The following is a 14,317-nucleotide window of genomic DNA, read 5'->3' as shown; positions in this document are numbered from 1 at the left end:
TCTGTAGAGCCGCTGCTTGCTAAATGTTGTTTACTTGCTCTGTGCACTGGACAAAATCAGCACTGCTGAGGTCAGACAGCATGATGGTGAAGTAAGTGTGATGTGTGAATAAGTGTGATTTTGTATAAATGTGTTTCCTTGAATGTTTGCACAACTGAAGCTAAAATATCATTAGTTTGCATAAAAACAAAAATGAAACAAAACGACCTGCTTTTGAATAACACAAGATTAACAGTAATGCCATAGCCTTCAGAAGTACCTTTTTCCTGTTGAAAGCCCGTCATCTAGCTGTATCCCATACAAAGTTTATGCATAGTAAGTGTATCACTCAGACCATTCATGCACAATGAAATTTTATTGTTATAAATATTTAAATTGGCAGAATACTGTGGAGCAGCCCTTTCATGTCAGCTGAAGCTCCTGAGAGCCCATCACGCTCGTGCTCTCCATTACTATAGTCTCCTCTCTATCAGTCAGCATTGGTAGCTACAGCAGAGCGAACTAATGTGTATCTGGTACAAAGAAAGGACTCTGACAGGCTCCTTTTTGCACTTCATTAGACCAATTATTTGGCTTGCTGAGTCATTTGAACCAAATCAAGAGAGTTATGATAAATGCAGAGAGCATTAGACCACACTGTGACTTTCACAACATGCCCAAATCTTTGCATTCTGCATACGACACCATCACCAGGCAACACACCATAACTCGGGTGTGTAAAGGTGTTTAACAGCAAATGCTGTAATCAGCACCACAAAATGTCTTCAGGGCCAACTTTACATGTGGGAAGCTAAAACATCTGGTATCAGGTACATTAGGAAAAAGAACAAGGGAGACAAAAGAGGAGGGTAAGATAACATACACTATATATGTGTGTGTGTGCTGTGCTTACAATACCTGTGCCAGTATGCATGCCTGAGAAAGATCAAGACACTCAAGCCTACAGTCTGTGCATGTGTGCATAAAATTTTACGAGCGAGTTTGTGCGAGCGCACTTGAGCGTGTGCATGTGTGTGTGTGAAAGGGGAAAGGGATGACAGAGGGCCAGGTGGAACGGAGACTTCTGTCGCTGACTCAACACCTTTCTCATTTTATTACTAAATCATCCATGACAAACAGCTCTGGCGTTTGGCAAAGGTGAAGCAGGCAGGATAAGAGCTGGGATGAGAGCAGAGGAGGTCACCTCAGTGCTGCAAACAATGCATTGGTAATGTAACATGTCTGTGTCACTTCAAATGTCACCTTTACATGATGCAGTCATCCATGTGTCATTTTTTAGACACGCCGGGGTGACAGTCATGGCCCCTGCTTCCTATAGGCTCACACCATCGCAACACAAAAGGCCATCAACGGAGAAATTTTATCACCTGAGTGACTACCAAAAGAAAATGCTTGGTGACAACACAATCAATAGAGCCTGTAAAATATGAAGCAATCATTCTTTGTGAACATTCAAAATCAAGTCAACCATAATAATAAAAAAATATTTTGACAACGCTAAAATGGGAGCGCTGTGTATAAAATCTATATATATATAACAAGATACGGGTTCAGTTAGTGTTTATAAAACACCTTCACCAATAAAATAAATAAATGCAGAAATCACGCGTAGCCTTTTTTTTTTTTAAACCTTTTTTAACCCTTATCTGTTGCTGATGTTGGGTTGAGCAGATGTTGTTTGGGCAGCTCAGTGCTGGAGAGGATGGATAGAAGGCAGGCCTGGCGATCTTTGATGTCAGTGAGAAAAGCCAAAGCCTTCTGCAACTATGTGAGAGGGAGCAGATTAGCTTGATTGACGGCCATGAGATGCTAAGGATGGAGCTTGAAGCACAGCAAGTCAGGGTGTTGGACTGGAATGGAGTTCATTCATGAGTTACGAGTCTGTTTCAGTGATGTAGTAAAAGACAAATAAATCTTCCTAACAGCCTGTGGAAAAAAAAAACACCTTCAGCTTGTGATGGAGACTCATACAAGATAACAGGCAAGAAGACTGAGACACTGGCGACTGACACACAGTATGCCAGAAAACCTAACCACAAATCAGCACAAGATATAGTAAACAGCAAAACATACACATCAAACTGCCATAGCACTTCAAACAACTTTGTTTTCCACAGATTTTTGTATTTTACAGTCAAGGCAGCACTGAAAACAGACAGAGTAGCCCTCCTTTGTCAAGTTTATTTTTCAAGGAGATATTCCCCACTTAAGAGGCCAAGGGAGCCAGAGTGAAGTCCTGGACAGACAGGGAGCATACTGATATAAATACCAACACAGCTAAGAGCTCTTATCTGTCTCAGAAAGACCCAGACCTGCAAGGACAAATGACCGTCCTGACGCTGTCCCAGAGTCCCTGAGCTAAAAGAGGCCGGGTTAAGGTTAAGAAGACTTCTGCACCAACCTCCACCAGGCTGCACGAACAAAGTGATACTTCTCCTCTCATGAGAAACGTAAGCTTGAGATAACCTATTTTACATACACACACTGTCATAATGCAGGTACTGTAGCATTAAGGATTTTGACTGAGGCAGAAAATAATGAAATTAAGTGGCTCAGGTTTTACATGCACATTAGGTTCAAGTAGCTACAAATCTAATTAGCTTTCAGGTGTCAGTGAAGGATGTTCCTTGACTTCCTGTTTATTTGAAGACTGACTGGTGTAGAAGCTCCCAGTGGAGACCATGTGTAAGGGATTAACATGTCACCACAGAAGGGGGAACACAGACATTTTGACAGTTACACTCAAGAGCTGAGGCTTCATCTAACACCTGCTTCACACCTCCTGTCCTGATGCACACCTGTTCTGACACAGTGTGCAGCTCCGAGTCATTCTTGGAGCTGTGCTTACACCTGTCCAAGCCTCACTACAACACACTACGACAGGGGAGGAATGAGAGGGGCTGAGGATCAAGAAAATCAAGGAAAGAGGAAGCTGCAAAAATAAGAAATTGATGGAAATTTCTTGTGAAGAAGCTGGGTTGGCGTAATAGCAACGCCTGAGCACGCTCAGCAGCGCTGTAGTGTCAGAGTAACATTGATGCATGGTGTGACCTTACTTGTAATGCCAGCCTTAATCTACGCAAGTGGAATAAATGAAGTGGGGCCGCTGCGGACGTGTCACCCAGACTTATAAAGACAAATCCACCGCCGCTCTGAGCTGTGTACATGTATTCATAAAAGTCAGAGAGATGTCTCGACAGAGTGGAGCACCCAGTATTGTTGGCTGGCTGGCGACAAACATGTCCAACATCACGGCTGTCATGGCTGCGTGGAGCTGTCCATCATTAGATGAAACACGCAGGATAGGGCTGTAGGTTAAGGGGGTGTCCAGGTGAAAAATAGATGGCAAAAAAAAAAAAAAAACGTCAGATGGAAAAAATTTAAGAAAGTAAAACACAAAAGACATTAAGGGGTAATATGTAAGTTAGCTGTTTTGCTATAGAGTAATTCAGCTGTCAGTTCACTACAAAAAGACGTTTCCGTTACTTAATTTGAGTTTAGCTAGGTGTACCTAAAATGTCAACTGAGTGTATACATGACTCTGTATATTCCAAAACATGTAAAGTTACACACAAAACATGAGGATTATCAAAGATGCTACACAAGTGATTAATCAAAATTAAAATTAAAAAATGTATCAAAGATTTTCAAACAATTAACTGTGATCTTTTCACAAAAGGGGAAGCTGTTTCAAATCTTAGGTCTTGTCTTCATGGCAAAAACACTTTATCTTACTAAAACTTGGAACAGGAGCTGGGAACGAACCTTGTGAGGTGCTTGAGGATTCTAGCAGTACAACATATATATCGTTTTATGGCATTTACTTAAAATAATCAACACAGAGGTATGTATCTTTACTAGAGAATCCTCTCCCTGAGCTTGTGTGAGTGTTTGAAAATGATTTGTGTGGACAGTACTTGAACCTCACTTGTTTGAAAGAGAACTGCCTTATTGCAAATCCCAGTGTGCTGACACTAACACAACTTGTCATAACCTCTCATTACAGTTTAACGGCAGATGTTGTGACAAACAATGTTTTAGGTTGGCTGACTGGCTGTCAAGTTATCTGCAGTCAATTCATACTTGGCTGGCTTTATTGGCATGGGAGTATGTCAACAATTCAATGTCCACTATGAGGCTTGCTCCTCCTCCCACTCTCCCGCTGCCCCCTGTCTGCTTCTCGCTCTGACATGGCTGTGATTAATGCCTCCAGCCAAGATGATGACAATAATGATCATAATTAATCAAGGGTTCCTCCTGCACTTCTAAGAGCCTACAGTGACCTGGAAAAGGCACCAGGACCTCTATTCCCCTGTTCTCTCCCTTCCTCTCTCTCTCTCTTGTCCTCCCTTTCCTCCTCCCTTCTTCCTCATCTCTCTGACAGGCCTGAACCTCGGCCCGGCAGAAAGAGCCATGCATTATCCTGCCATCACCACTTCTATTTATATCACACCGTCCATCACTATCACTTACTCTCCTCCACCCGCTTTTCCTCCGCCTCTCCAAAGTGGAATTTTCTTAAAGCTGTCCCATATTTCCTGATGGAATAACACTGCCTATGCAAATGGCTGGGAGTCAAAGAGGCATCCTAGGTGACAGTGAGAAACTAACATCATCATTCTTTAGAAACCCACGGAAACAACGTCCAAAACAAAAGCCACCACCTCTTGCTGCCTGAGGCCAGGTAGGAGTCTCCCTCTCTCTCCCCTCTGTAGTATATTCCTGAAGGTTTGACAGACTGTGTGTGTGTGTGAGAGAGAGAGAGAGAGCATTTCTCTGAGAAGAGTGTGTATCTCTCAGAGATCTAGAATATATGCAGTGGCAGAATGATATTTTAAATTCCTTGGCGGCTGCCAGGTAACAGTAGCCTAGAGCAATGGAAAAGTTTTTTGTCTCACCTTCTCTTTATTTCCCCCGGTGAGGAGGATACAAAGCTCTTTTGCTTGCCTGAGTCGTACGTGCCAGGCATGTGTTCAAAACACCTCCCTCCTCCCCAAGCTACTCACATGCTCACTGCATACCAGCTTGTCATTTTTTTATTTTTATTTTACTGTCTCTTAATACACTGTCCATTGGCAGTAAGTACTTACACACAGGTGCTGAATGTCCTCCACATTCAGAAGTATAAGTCGGTGTCATCATGTGCAGCTCTGATTTAAAAACTATGGTGCTGTACTCAGTAATGCAATGAGGTGCTTTGTGTTATGTCTTTCATTCTTTTACTTCCTAAACATTTTTGTGCATCTGGGTTGTTGTCACTTTGTGTTGGCTTATCTCAGTCTGTGTTTAGGGGCTTTGCTGGATCTCAGTGAGATCGTGGCACCTACTGCACCAAATCCCCTTGTAGCCGTGTGCCAGGCCCAGCTGCCCACAGTGGATCCTGCTTTAGAAACAGCTCGATATCATCAGAACTCGACCCACACACAGAAGGAACAATGAAAGACCTACATTTACCCCTATACCAACCAGGTGGCCTACATTTCCAAATTACATAAGATACAGGATCTTTTCTTGTTCTTTGCTCATGCTGTGCTTCCCATGCATTTCAAAATGTCTCACCAGGCACTTCTGCCAAATTGAGTTCTTAAAACAAACAGATGAATACACGCTACATTGCCTGTTATTATTGTCATTGCTGACGCTCAACCCAACCACTAAGCACATATGTACTAAAAATTCACAATAGCGCCAGAAGTGCACTTTGCCGATTTACAGTGCTGTTCCTCTCTGTATAAGTGCCATAATGCTTTATGATCTGATTCCAATTCTATGTTGACACCATGAAATTAAACTGTTACACATCTAACCAATGGTAAAACACAAACTACATTTGCTCCATAGCTCAAGAGTCAAAGTGCCTGCGGATAGCTTGGTACCGGTGTCCACCCTCACAGTCAGAAACAAAGTTCTCCAGAAAAGTACTGGCAAAGATTTAGAAAAGCAAAGATCGACTAAAGCTGTGATCCACATCAGTGGTGATTAAAAAAATACAATATAACAGGCAAATTATGTGCGCTCATATTCAGGCTCAAGGTCATACAAAGTCATTTTAGCTGACAGTCACTGATTTGCTGAAGCTGCAGAAAACCAACAGCACGGAGCTGCTTTGATAACAGCGTGCTGTGGTGCAGCCAGTGCGGCCGCCAATGATTTGAATCTTTTGTGGTCAGGGTTTAGGAGGTCAGTCCACCCCAAAGGCATTCTTCAACCTTCGCAGAAGAAACCCTGCACATACCGCAACGCATCACATGATGAATGGATTGCTAAATGGGCGCAAGACAAGCTAGTGAAACAGGATGGTGGGAGTGAGAAAAAGAAGGAGAAAGTGGAGAAAATCTCTGGTGTCAGAAGAACAGGGAAGGCAGCCGTTAGTGGCAGCAGAGCAGTCATCTTCGGCCGTTGGGGCCAAGGCGAAGAGCCTAGGGGCACTGACTGCACAAGTGTTCTGCCGAGTAAGAAAGTCTGAAATAAAGGCTTCTTATCACTAAAAATACAGTGTGTCTCCAGTGAACACAAAGATGGTCTTGATAACCTTGTACTTGTGCTGAACATCATCTCTCCCCTGAAAGCTCAAGGCAGGGAGGAAATATTGACAGAAGTGTTTTCAGATTATATTCTCATGACTAAATCAATACACAGATGGGCCATCTCTTCAGAGCGGAGTCAGAATGGAGTCATCGTGAAGGTCAAACAGTTATCCCATTAAAGAGGTAGATAGGTGCACAGTTTGGCAGCGCAGCTCTACCCCCTCCTGCATGGCGTGGAGGTAGCAACCTTGAGGAGTTGATTAGCGGTAGAGACGGCTCCCACGACACAGGAGACCCCGGCCTCGTAAAATCCTAGGCTCCGTAACAGAACAAGGGAGCCTGAGAGAGGAGAACTGGAAGGAATTCAAGACAGAAGAACTGCCTGCCTGCCTCATCTTTTACAGGACAAATTAAAACCACAGCGGAACAAGTCATAAAACAGAAAATAATGAATTCAATTATACTTTTTAGTGTTTAGGGGCTGCTGCTGAGATGTGCTGAGTGGGCAATGTGATGCGCGCACACAGCGGCGGGCACAGGCTGATGACTATGTTGGTGGCACTGAGCTTTGCTGAGGGCTGCGCGTGTGCTGACTGCATGTCTGCATGCCCCTAGGAGCAGTTTAGACCTCGTCAGGGCCTTCATTAGCAAATGAATGACTCAACATGATACAACTAAACTAACACAGAGGCATGCTTTAGTGCAGGCAATAACTGTCATGTCATCAAAATGACAGACAACTCAAGGCTTTGCTGTGCAAGGTTCAAAAGCAGGGCTTCAGCTGTCAACAAACGATTCTGACAAAGAATTCTGGGACATATTCTTTTTCTTCAGCCTATCTATACTTCTCTCTATCTCCCTCTACCTCCCACTCTTTTTTCCACTCTTTTTCAATCTGCTCTAGCTTGTCCCCTGGTATTACTAACACCTCAGCAGGAGGGAGAATCACAGACAAGAGTCCTGGTGTCCTAGATTCAGCAACACTGGCAGGAGCACGGCACATACTGGCCTGTCCTACTACCTGCCATATAGGACTAAAAAAATCATCCACACATAGCAACAGCACAGTTCAAACACAATACATCCTGTCACTACTCTCTTTCTCTCTCTCTCTCACACACACACACACACACACACACACATGTACAGCTGAGGATAAAGAGGATGAAATGTGTTATGGTTAGGATTATTCCGTGTTTGTTGTATCAGTAATGCCATCAGCACACTCTATCTATGTGTGACAGTGTGTTAGAATGTTTCTGTGAGTTAGCAGATAGTAGAAACATTTAAAATGAAAACAGAGTAGTAGGATAAACATACTTGATTTATGGCTTAACATTGGTGGACCTATGAGTAAATGTGAAGCAGAAAGAAGGGGAGTGAGAGAGGGGCAGAAGGAAAAAAGAAACTAGAAAGGAAGGAAAGAAAAGGGGAAAGAGAGAAAGGTGAGAAAAAGATGAAAAAGAATGAAAGGTATCTGAGGAAAGTCGGCGGCCCCTCTATGCCCCAGCCCCTGATGCCACTCAACCACTGCCAGCCTGCCAATTAAAGCCCTGATTAAAACCGACAAAGTGTCTCCAAATGAAGAAAGAGCTGTTGGAGGTCTTAACTGCTGAAGCCTGTCAATTAACTGCCAAAGGAAAGTAGCAAGGGAAGAGCAAAAGGGGATAGCAATGACACGCAAAGCAAGGGACATGAATATCTTAACCGCAGAAACTTTTGGAGTCACTTTGTTCCTTCACTCTGTAACTATAGCTTGTTTCTTCTTCTGTTTGAGTTGGGATTTGAAAAGTGGAGAAAAACAACAACAGGAAATTAGCTTACATACTGCATTTGTGGGAAGCATATGCCATGTGCACCAATAACACAGTGTCCTTTTTACTACCTGTTGCTGCATGTTGCCGCTGTAAGTCATAGAAGCCCCACAGTGATGGGCTGAACAGCAAAGCCCTCAATCCCAGATAAACCACCCACAGTGTACATCAGCTGCTAAAATATGATGGTATTCGTGAGGTCATAAATCTTGCTTTAGTGGGATGGGAAGAGAGAAGAAGCCCTAGCCTCCCCTGCATCATTACAGCTGCATCCCTGCGGCCCATTCCACCTCCATTTAAGCTAAATGTCAACTTTTCAGCTCTCTTTTTTTTTTTGCTTCCTGCAGTTGCCATTTGTTTTAACACAGGGGGAGGAAAGGAAGAAAATAAGTCAACAGGAAGAAAACTACAAAGAGTTAGTTGTCAGCGGCTTTCAGGGCTGAGTGGAAAGCTCCTATTGTTTACAGAGAAGAAGGATTCCAGTGGAGAGTAAACTTGAAGATAAAAAGGATTCCCAGTATGTCTGAACTTCTAACCCACAAGCTAATGATATGAGTAATGAGGGTTGATATTTGTTATAACACTGTCCTGTACCTGAACTGAAAGAATAATTTCACTAGAAGTCTAATACCCTAATACTCCATAAATGTCATTATTTAGAAATTAATCATCATTAAGAACCCTAATTATATTCTTACAGTTTAATTAAACTGGAATGGGGTTTTTTTTTTTGGTACTCTGTGGTGCCAAGTGAACCTACTGCAAGACGCTCAATCATCTACAACCAGATGGCTGTGGATTAAGAAATAAGTGGTGTGCAAATTCATGTGGGTTAGGTGGAAATGGTGAAGCACCTCGGCTATAGTACTGTCACTGTCAGACTTGCCAAACACTTTGTGATACGGTGTAAATAGGACTGGCACAACATTTCTGCATCCCTCTGAAGGCTGTGTGAAGGGAAACAAAAGACATCACCAACTGTACAACTGCCCAAAGTCCACCATTAAAAAGAGATATCTAAGCATCTGTTTCGTTTATTCATGCTTTCTGCTGTTTGTGTTAGTCACCTTTTAGAAGCTGGTCTGCTATTTTGCTGTGGGAGGAAAAGACTGTGATGGTGTCGGGTGAAAAACAACAAACATATGAGAAAGCGCCTGCACGCCTCATAAAACAGAGATTGCCATAGAACAACCATTTCCTCTAAGCACATGGTAAAACACAGCTAGAGGACAGACAACAGTCTGAGGCGGAGATGCCAGTTCTCAGGCCATCTGATAACATTAAGCCCACTGAATCCAAACCCTCATCATCACATTCTCTTCTTTCTTACTCTCTCTCTTTCTGTCGCTCTCTCTCTCTCTCTCACTTTCTGTCATTCTCATTTCTTCTAGCAGACAAGGTCAGAGAAGAGAAAGCTTGAAGACTGAGAATAAGACATTTGGGAGAAAGAATGAAAAAGGCAGACAGACATGCAGAAAGACTGAGAAAAAATGAGTCAGAAAGATAAAGAATGAAAGAAGACAAGAGTGAAGGTAACAGCTAAAGAAAACACCGTATTTTTCAGACAAACCTGAGCCTCTAAGGGGTATACATTAAACACTGTGTGAGGCAGGCCTCACCCTTTACTACTCTATTGGCTTATTTAGATGGGAGGCAGCCACTGTTAATATTTCATGGGCCAACCAACAGTATAAAGAAGTGTAAACTCACGAGAGACTCATATGCCCCCTTGCTCTAGCAATCGGGGTTGACGGTGTCCTGTTGCATAAGCATTGTGTGCTTGTCCTTACATCATGTGTTGTATTAGCATTTGTCCATGTAACTTTGCTGTCGGTGCATGTCTTTCTCCCTTTTCCTGACAATGTACAATAAATGCATTGAAGAGCAAGGCTGAGTGTTCAACACACCCATTCAGTGGATTATTGATGGCAGCCTCTATCCCTGAATTGAAGAGGTGTAGTGCTGCAGAGAGGGCTTATTTATCCCAGCAATGTGACCCACCTGTCCACCACTAAACTACAGAACATCATACAGAACAGCCACCTTGACATTGGTACCACATTATCCTCCATTGAAAACACTTTTCCATTATCAAGTTAGACAACAAATAGGCAGACATTACTATAAACAGGGGATCATTACATCTTAAAAGCTTTGATGTCGCAGGCCAGCCTTGGTCATTTTGCCTTAAGAGTTCATTGTCCACTGCACCAAAATGAGACAACAGGCTTTTTTTCTTCTAAGCCAATCATGAGCTTTTAATGGGCAATCGTAAGATGCAGTATCAGACATTCACAAATGGGTGATGTTGTTCATTGGCACCTCTGTGTCTGCATGAGTTGAACAAAACAAAACAAACAAAAAAAAAGCAGGGCATAGCCTCTAAGAGCACAAAAGGGACACAGTGAATCCAGCACTCTGGTCTTGGCTGTAAGAGGCACTTTGCTGACTCTGTCCCCTGTGTGCCAAAGCAGGAGGACAGCCCTTTGTGTTGCACAAGTCTTGGGCCACTGAATTCCCTGTTTCAGCGATTCTTTACTGAGGACAGATCCCGGGAGGTGCTGCATCTCCCTGGGCTCCCCTGCTGTGACTGACGTCCACCTTCTGTTCCCATGTAGAAAAAATGGGGCCACTATCTGACCCATTTCAATGACTCACTCCACTACTTGAATCCAAACTGTCCTTAAATCCCTGAAGTGTTGACAGGAGAGGTCACTTATAACCACTCAGAAAATGGGCCTATTGGCATGAACACAATATGACCCAAGAAAAAGGTGCAGAGCAGAGGTGGTTGCTGCAGGCAAAATAACACCACAGTACTTCCTTTCTTTAAACCCATCATTTTCATAGGATTCTAATGGCATGGTTTTGTTCTCCCAACATTGTTTGTGTAAAAGGCCCAGTCTCCTGATCAGTCACTACTTCATCATATCATTGTTCAACTGGAAGCACACAAAAATGTGCAGTTAAGAACAGAACAAAGTGCTGTCACCAGTTAACAGGCCTGCCTCAGGCAGAACGTGGTAATGTACAGGTCTTTCCCTCTGAAACTGTTACAGCCCCTCTAGATGGAAATGTTTTCACAAGCTTATCAAATTCATCAAGGGACTGTTTTATGGGGTCATAAAACAAAGTGTGATGAATACATTGCCTCAGGTCAAAGTGTTGTTAAGTTCTGACGCCCATGGTGCAACCAGGGACTGGGCTACACCAGCTTATGGCAGAGAAATTACTCCTCTTGAGAGTCATGTCAAGCCCTGTATGGCAAGGGTTAGAACATTACACTCAAAAGACAGGTAGGGATTTAAGGCAGCACCCTAATATTACAATCTTGCACACTTCAAATCTGTTTAGAGTGACTGGAACAGTAGGAGAGAGAAAGAATAATGTGGTATGAAATGAACAAAGCCCTCTGTTTTGAATAAAGCAAAGAGAAAAACACCTTTCACCTTTAGTGGTTCAGACGAGGGCTCTAAACTCCCTTCTGAGTTTGAAGTAAAGTGTCCAGATCTTGACTAAAGTGTCACTCACAAGGCCCATCTAAGATGTCCATCTGATGGATAAGTCAGACAAAATAAGGCTTGGATGAGGTGCATTTGCACAGGTCAGATGAAGAAGGAAAAGAAGGGGGGAAGGAAGTGAGAGAGACACTGAGCAGTAAATGAATGCAGAAGCCAAAGAACACCTTGACAGGCAGATATCTTGCTATGCACGATATCCACCTCAGGGGATGTCTGGCTAATTTCCTGTGAAAACAGCAGACTACTGAGGCAGGAGGCAGCAGGTGGAGGTATAACAGCAAACAGGGAGGAGGTAAACTATTTTCAGTTCCTAGAAAAGTCTCATCAGACTTTGTACTGCTTGCAGCACTGACATGGGACAGGCAGATGGATGGAGGAATAGGAAGGGTGGTGGGGTTATTCATTTTCTACCGCTTAGTCACGGGGGGGACGGAGCCAATCCCAGCCAGCAATTGGGCAAAGGCGGGGTACGCCCTGGACAGGTCAACAATCCATCGCAGGGCTAACACATAGGCAAACAACCACACACACACACACACACACCTTTGGGCAATTTAGAGACACCAATCAACCTAAGCTGCATGTCTTTGGACTGTGGGGGGAAGCCGGAGTACCCGGAGAGAACCCACGCAAGCACGGGTAGAACATGCAAACTCCACACAGAAAGGTCCCAGGTGGGGCCCGAACCCAGAAATCTCGCTGTGAGGCAACGCCGCTAACCACTGCGCCACCGTGCTGCCTGTGGTGGGGTTATGTCTGGGCTAAAGCAGCTGTGATGGAGACACCTTCCTATCTGTGGAACAGCAGTGATGGCACATGATTATTCAGCATGGCTCCTCATCTGCATCTCGTTTGGCATGCGCTGGCCCCATCATACCCTGTCTGCCTGCAGCCCCAGATCCTAGCGACAAACACTCTCAAACACACTTTACATAAATACATTAACTTAATTTCTCTCTCACTCCCTCTTTTGCACACACAACACACACACACACACACGCACACACTGTTTCCATACCAAATGGCACCAGGGAGAGGTACGCACTGAATGGCAAATGACAAATTCTGTAAGAGAAATATGGATCCCCATTCTCATGACATATTTGATATACAGCAATTGCAAATTAGCCACGAGGCTGCAAGTGTGGAGTGAATTGATATTCCAATCATCTGTGTGATATAACTGCATACAGAACAACAGCAAAGTCATCTGAGGCGCCTTGATTAGTGAAGTGCACTAGCAGGAGAATACAATTGTCTGTCTACACTAGAAGCACACTTTCCTAGCAAAGGCCTACATCTAATAAAGGCAGCCTCCAATAAATTTGTACAAATATTCCAACAGAAACGGGAAGAGCACTTCATCAGTGGGATATGTTGATAAACAGCAGACGCTGCTGTCAAGGACAATCATATCAGTCACGACAGACAGCGTGGAAAGCAGAAAGTAAGAAGAGGTGGGAATGAAGAAAGAAGGAAAGGGAAAAACAAAGAATGGGGGGAAAAGAACAAAAAAGAGGTGAAAGAGTGAAAACTAGGGTTGTTCTCAAAAAGGTCAGGCTGATTGTCTCTGCCCAAATATGCTGGCCTTTTCAAAATTAACTTGGCAAGGGCGATATTTTCCACAAAGCCGGCATCATGAATCAAAGTTCATCCCTGAAAGCAAAGCGGCTTCCCTCTCCGTGCGCTCCACTCTCTTCTGTGACACTTCACCCTCCCACATAGAGCTGACATCTTCAGTGATTATGTAATTAACACCATGGCAGGCCTAATTTTACAGATAGTATGTTGCAGTTGTATTCAGTCATTCATTAATTCGGCCAAACATTCGATACTGCAGGGGGCAAGAGGCTACCTGTTTTTTGGAACCCAGTTGCAGTGTCAGTGACTTTATCAGTTTCTGCTTGATATCACTATCAGGACAGGTTTTTGTAATTTATCGATAATTACCCTCACTCTCTGATACAATAAAAAAGTCCCTGGTCTCTGTTAAGATAAACCAATCAGGGCACGTTCCATCTGCTCCCTGCCTCATGCTCTGCTTGTCTGCTGTGAATAATGTCCAACAAGCTGTGCTAGAAGGAGTAAAATATCACAAAGGAAGAAGAAAAAAAAACACACAGGTCACCAAAGAGCACAGGACATTGAGACTACAATATTAAATAATACTACAGCAGTAATTACCTGAGTGATGAAGGCATGTTACGAAAACCAACAACACAAGTGCTGTTCAACATGATGCATTACATTAGTCAAAGCAGCAGTATGTCTCTGTGAGCTGTTGTTAATGGATTTTTTAAACAACAGTGGGAGCCAGTAATCTACATGAACAGATAATAAAGTAGCAGCTTCCACTGTAGCAAATACACTGTAGGATTCTAGACTTTTAATATGAAAGATTAGCAAAAAAAAAAAAAAGGGGGGGGGGGGGGGGGTTTTTTTATGACACTAAGAA

At 43.4% G+C, this 14,317-nt stretch overlaps 1 protein-coding gene across 10 annotated transcripts in view; it reads right to left on the bottom strand.

Moving 5' to 3' along the window:
• Positions 1-14,317, bottom strand: part of camta1a (calmodulin binding transcription activator 1a) — a 278,069-nt gene that overhangs the window by 81,900 nt on the left and 181,852 nt on the right. The window lies entirely within an intron of this gene.

This window comes from Monopterus albus, unplaced genomic scaffold, assembly GCF_001952655.1.
Source record: "Monopterus albus unplaced genomic scaffold, M_albus_1.0 scaffold118.1, whole genome shotgun sequence".
Taxonomy (NCBI): Eukaryota; Metazoa; Chordata; class Actinopteri; order Synbranchiformes; family Synbranchidae; genus Monopterus; species Monopterus albus.
The sequence above is the reverse complement of the archived record's forward strand: the minus strand, read 5'-3'. Positions and strand labels throughout refer to the sequence as shown.